At 48.5% G+C, this 6,610-nt stretch overlaps 1 protein-coding gene across 1 annotated transcript in view; it reads right to left on the bottom strand.

Moving 5' to 3' along the window:
- Positions 1-4,407: 4,407 nt before the first annotated feature.
- The window catches only part of LOC123181120 (protein EXECUTER 1, chloroplastic), a gene marked incomplete at its 5' end in the record, with an annotated part of 11,641 nt that continues 9,438 nt past the window's right edge, over positions 4,408-6,610 (bottom strand). The window contains 1 exon segment of the mRNA XM_044593346.1: positions 4,408-4,933.

Genomic DNA, 6,610 nt, shown 5'->3' with positions numbered 1-6,610 from the left:
TTCCCTGGCAATATGAGAAAATTAAACTGTGATGTTCATAGCGTACGATCACAACCTAAAAAAGTGGATGTTCATAATATTTACATGAGTCTGATCACAAAAGATATAGTCCGGCAATCCGTGCAAAAGAAAATGTATTTCTGCCCTCCTAGACCGGTTCTCCGAGCCTCACCGCTCACTCTAATGCCACCTCCTCCTCACCAGCCGCCTCCTTCTAGGCCAATATCCTAACACGGACGGAGCGCACAATCATCGCCTCATCAGGATCCAATTCGTCCTTCCTCATGGTCAACATCTTGGTATCTGAGGAAGCGGTTGAGACATACCAGCGAACAGAGAGCTAGCACCGAGCTAATCCACGCCCAGCTTCCGCAATCGAACAAGCTGCGGCGATGCCGAGTCGGCAAAATGGAGCGGCCTCGCGTTGACGTCGGCGCAATATGACATGTGTCCAGCGGCGGAGGTCGAGGACTGTCGTCCGAACTGCTTGGAGGCATAGAAGTAGGGTGACTGGTATTGCCCCAGCCAAGGCGGCGTGTGCATGGACGATGGTGGCGACGCCCAGCATCCCCGCCCCCTGCCCACGCCCTCTTGATGTTTTGCTTACTTTTGATGTCACGCGCTTGTAGTGTCGCCGAGTTGATTTGGGGGCGGCCACCTTCTCTAGATCCTCCACTTCCACCAGATCTGGCAGGTCTTTGTACGGGTCCATGCGGCGGTGGACGGCAAAAAGCACGGGAATTGGAGTGAAGGGCGACGATGATCAGAGCAGAGAGTTGGGAAGGGCAGGGTTTGACACGAAAACAGTGCAGACCGCTTCAAATGTGCAACGTTCACCTTGATTTTTGTGTGAACGGAGAATGTAGGAGTCCAACGTGATGGAGGTCCTAGGCACAGGCGCGTCCGCGAACACCCACGGAACCATGTTTAAATGGTAAATCATGTTCAGACAATTTAATCCGGACAATTGCGGACATTTTATGGGTTCTCGTTGAAGATACCCTAACTTCTTTCTTTATAGTGGCCCTGGCGAAACAAGTATACACAAAAGAAAGAAGTTGCATATGTTTAAACGCTTCTGCATTCATACCCAAAATGGAAAGGATGCTGTGTTATCTAAGCTTTTTCTTTTTTCCGTTCGAATATTGCAGTGTCAGTGTTATCCTCGGGGTTTTTTAGAACGTGTGTTATCCTCAGTTGCCCTACCATTTAGCTAGGAACGTGGTCCCACGAACCAACCTGTGGTTGGATGGTTAGAGGGACAGTGGTATCCTCAGCCCACCAGGATTCAAGTCCTGGTGCTCGCATTATTCTTGGATTTATTTCAGGATTTTCAGCGATGCGCTTTCAGTGGGAGGAGCCGTTCGCGTTGACGACGAGGCGCCTATGGTGACTTCATAAATCTCAAGATGATATGCCGACTCAGTCTCTCGGAGGTGCTCATAGGGGTAGGGTATGTGTGTGTGTGCGCATTCATAGAGATGAGTGTATGCGCGTATGTATGAGCGCTTGCGTCTGTACTGTGTTAAAAAAACTAGGAACGTGGTCCCGAGCCAGATGAAGCAACATCACAAAGGGCGTACTTGGTTCTCATCTGACTTTTTACCGGCATAGCATACACTTTTTATTTGAGTCTGGCTAAGAAAAAAAGGCAAAAAAACATATATATCTTGTTTGGTTGTCTGCATACTCTTTGTCTGCACTAAAGGAGGTTTGCACACAGTATTTAGTGTCATGTATTGTCTGAACTCACACGTCTACACGCTTTTTGGTTGCACACAGGCTTTAAGGTGTGCTAACCTTGTACCCTACACAATGAACTTACCCACTGCACCTTACGCATGATCACAACGACCCATCAACACCACAACACCGCAATAATGACAAACTGCACGATAATGATGAAGTTCTCCACCCCAAAATGTGGCACTACCTTGCCATCGTCAACTTTGCATGCCTGCTTTCGCACAAATTTGGAGTAAGCATCTTCTGTTGTCTGCCTAGTCTTAAACCCTCTGTGGTTGTTGTGCTTGTACCTGATACTTGTTCATTGCAAGCTCCCATGAACTGTAAACCCCTGGAGCCCTCCCGATGAACACCGCATATCACTTGTCCTAGCAGTGCACAAGAGCAATAGTTGAAGCAGCAAGCAATGGAGCACACAAGCAGCAAGCAATTGAGCACACAAACAGCAAGTAATGAAGCAGAAGAGCAATAGTTAGCATGCATGATCATACGGCATAACAAGTTCAACCTAGCACTACTATGGTGTCATCCTATCACCACATCCAAAAGAGGGTGTAATCCTACCACCGCAAGTTCACCATCATCATGAGGGGTTAGTATATACCACCTCAGTAAAATATACATACCTTCAAATATTTTCAAGCCCTAACTACACAAAATATACATCATCATCGTCATCGCTATCGCTATTGCCGTCGCCGTGAAGGATCATGTACGCAGTAACCAAAGGCAGCACTACGTCTAGTAGTAGTGTTTGTCCAGCCAGCTCCTGAGCCAGAGCACCCTGTGAACGTCTACCATGACAACAAATCCAACACCCTGGTTCTTGTTGTCCAACAGGTGGCTCAGAGCATCCATCATAGCCTCCTGGTTGAAGCCACCTTTGTCCATGACGGCGGTGTACAACTCAGAGTGGACGTCGAGGGACCTGATGACAATTGCCACCTCTTTCACGACCTCAGTCATGCTGGCAAAGACACTGATCTCCTCCATCAAGCCGCCCTCTTCCTCTTCCTATAAGCACGGGGACGTGCTCAAAGGGCTTGTTAGGGCATCAAGGACTGCCTCTGCGTCCTGGGTGTCTGGGAACTCGGGCATGGGCGAACCGAGAGACTCATGGAGCCCATGGCATTCTTGCCGGTTGCCAGCCCAAATGAGAGGATGTGTTGCATTTGATTGTAATTCTGGATGGGTGTGTTGAGGAGCTTAGCATCTTTGGGATGGTCCTAAGAAAGAAACACAGTGTTGTTAGTTACGAGAAGGCAATGGTTGACAGTGTGAAAAACAAGAGGGGCGTGAGCCAACCGCAACGTGGCCGGTGTAGTGCTCTACCTCCAGAACGATCAAAGTGTTCTGATCCCACGAGGGGCCGCTAAGGTCTTTGAGCTTGGACACTGAGATCCACCGAGCTCTCCATTTCCTGGGGTGGTTGTAGACCTGGGTGGAGGTCACCTCCTCACCACACAAAACTCGAACACCTGCTTCGCAAAGGTGTTCAAGTGCACCTCCTTGAAGCCCTTGTCAGTCCTCATTCCACTAGATATGAGTTCACACATCTTTTTAAGCACGGACGTGGACATGAACGACTGTCACTTCATGTTCCCCCTACCATCCTTCTTTCCTTTGTTGTTGCCGTTTGTGCAGATGCAGCACCAACACTTGGCTCAGTAAGCACAAAGGCTGAAACCTCGATCGCATCTGAATCAGTCGGCATCATCGAGGGGGCTGGGAGTCCTCGACATAGGACGGAAGGAATTGGCTCTCGGACAAGACAAAGGCCTAGCTAAGATCTTGCATTTGCGTGGTCATGTTCTACAATCGCAACACACATTGACAATGAGCATAGCACACACTACCGGACAATCAAGCTCAACATAGCACAATATGAGCAGCATACATCACAACTAGCTACGAATCCAGTGTGTTCAACACAACCCTAGCATGTGACAAATCAACCACCGATAGGGACCACAACATCATAATCTCACATATCGGCACACAAATACAACCCTAGCATGCTACAAGATGTTTACAGGTCAAACTCTACCACAAGCTCGAACATCAGACCCTACCACATGGTCTACAACGAGTACAAAGAAGGGGGTGATTGAACTCACAGAGACCGAAGACGCTTACAACGAGTACAGAGAAGGGGGCGATTGAACTCACAGAGGCCAGCGCTGAAACAGTCGAAGAAGATGAGTTCAGGAGTCGCCGCCGCAGTGGACCACCGAACGAGGAAGGAGCGGGAAAGCTCGAAAGGGGGGGAAAGGGTGGCGGGAGTTTCAACGGTGAGACGAAGGGGGCTATATAGGGCGACCGAATCGGCGAAGGTGAGCCAAAATCCTACCGCTGATTTTTCAAAGACACGCGCGAGATCACGCCATCTTCATGGCCGCACGAGCTGAGCGTCACGTTCCCCTCCCTTGCATCGGTCGAGCCTGGCTGGCTAGAAACTGTTGATTCAGCCATTCCTAGCAGACCAGACTGGAAGGTGCTTTAATGTTCATGCGATGTAGAGCAAGTAGTGTATGCGGGGAGCCAAACAGCCTATCTTCGTCCCACAGGCCTGGTTGGCCTCTAAGCGGGCTGCCAAACACGCCCAAACAGTATCATCAACAGCATGCTGGAGAAGAGGTGGGAAATGCTAAGCTTGCGATATGCACGTAGTTAACATACTTGAATACGTGGGCACCAAACTTTATACACATACACCAGTTTAATGCTCCGCTCCACTTTTCTGGAACCAATAATAGTGACCTTAGTTACACCACATGACAATCTGCACACAATTGTTGCTTATATTTCACAAAAGGGTTCCTGTATGAAGAATGCCAAGAGGAGGACAAAAATGAAAACCCACTCATCACTTTCTTTTTAACATATTTCAATTCGACTGGTCAAAATAAGGTGGCTCTTTCTAATGCAGCAAGTCTTTGGCCTCAACTCGTAAATTGGGTGGGTCAGCTGAGAGAAGTGGAATGAGAAATGCTCACCATTCAAGTTGGCAGTGGGCTATTCGAGCTATTTCTCTGGTCATAAATTTCTTCACCCTCTCATCCACCATACTGTGGGGCCATCTTCGCCACGATCCCCGTATATGGAAAATGTGATGCTCGGCGAGAGCCCAATTGTATGTACATCACCTCCGTCAACTGTACGTCAGCATGTGTGATTGCAGAATGTCCTGATAACAAATAAAATACTCAGTCTCCTGCTGTATATAAAGGTAAAATTAAGTAGAAATGGCCTCTTGAGGGAGAGAAGGACAACCAACATACGCGATCCAATATCACAAGTATTTCTAGTTGTGGCGAATCGCAGTGTATCACCAAATTGCAGATACCACATAGATATATGACAACGCAGGTGCTTAATGATGTCAACTAATGGCCTCTCAGGGCTCATTAGTCACCCAAGTTGCCGGTGAAAACAGAAGCAACTAATGAAGTCTCAACTCTCAAGGCTCCCAAGAAGTTACAAGAAACCGTGGTCACCTTTCACTGCTGGGCACTTCTTTCTTGTGTTCAGTGATTTGAATGACAACAAAGAACACCACGAATCATGATACCTGCGTCAGGTGACTGATTCCTTAAGTGGATAGGTCAAACGCACCCTACACCTGTCAGCATGCCCCTGCCTCAGGTTCCACCCCTTGTAAGGATCTCAAACCTTGGGGCTCAGGATCTATAGGTCTCGTATTGATTGAGTTCGAGTTACAGGCCTGCAGCGGACCATTTGTAGGCTCATGACAATCGACAAATCCACTAACAGAACGTCAATTATAGGAATATGGCCTAGTACAAATTATGAGGATACTGCCTGTTGGGGTGAGTAATGTAGAGCAAAAAAGTCCACCTGGGGACTGTCCTGGGTTCCCACAGATCGACCGGTCAATTGCTTCTGTACAAAGGACCTCCCAGGTGGTCTTTTGGGAGTGTCCTTCCCGTCAGACGGTTCTTGGACTGAGGGCAGAGCTAGACAGCTCCTCCAACAAGCACCAACCAGTCAAGAAGAGCAGTCGAACACCGTGTAATCAATGACACGTCAGCTACTTATATAAGCATAATGGGCTAGCAAGGCCCCGTTCCATCAATTGCACCACCTAAAGGGCTGTCTCTGCTGACAACGTAACGTGGACTGCATTCAACTATCAGCAACATCAGTCTGCCAGCACATCTCTCTATTTAAGAACCTGGACTTGTACTAAAAAGGATCAAACATGGTAGGATTCTCAGGTGACAGCTAAAGTAATTTATTCTTCACAAAGCAAAAAAAGACAAGTGCACCACCATACAATAATCATGTTTTCTCTGAGCTATCTATCAATCTAAAATGCTCAGACCAACCAGAATAGACCAAATACCCTTTTTCTCAAAACAAGCGAAAACAACCAAACACACAGCCTTGACTAAAAACAAAGAGACCATAGCAAAACCATGGTGGCTGCCTATAAAGAAGCTTCAGTAGCAACTCACCCAAAAAGCAGTTATATTTATCTTAGCCAAATAGGCATAGAAATTTTATGCACTTGTTTTGGCTTTGGCTCTGTGTTTTACCCTATGACTGAGCACCATTTGCCTTCACAAAAGACATTCAGCTGATAAGATTTTGTCCAATTTAAATACTAATTAGCTCACACAAAGATTACACGCGGGGATTTCTCGCCCGAGCCGCTCCCGCGGGCGGCAGGGCGAACCCTAGCCGCCGCCGGACCACCCCTCTTCCTCACCTCCTCTCCTCCTCGCCGCCGCCGGAGGGCGCCGCCGGGCGAAGCCCGGTCAGCGTCGGCGGCGGCGGGGTCCCCTGGCCACCCTCCCCTGTTGCTCGCGGCGCGGGCGCGACAGCTTGGCAGGGACGCGTC

This window comes from Triticum aestivum, chromosome 1D (assembly GCF_018294505.1).
Source record: "Triticum aestivum cultivar Chinese Spring chromosome 1D, IWGSC CS RefSeq v2.1, whole genome shotgun sequence".
NCBI lineage: Eukaryota > Viridiplantae > Streptophyta > Magnoliopsida > Poales > Poaceae > Triticum > Triticum aestivum.
This window is presented reverse-complemented; position numbering and strand designations above follow the sequence as displayed.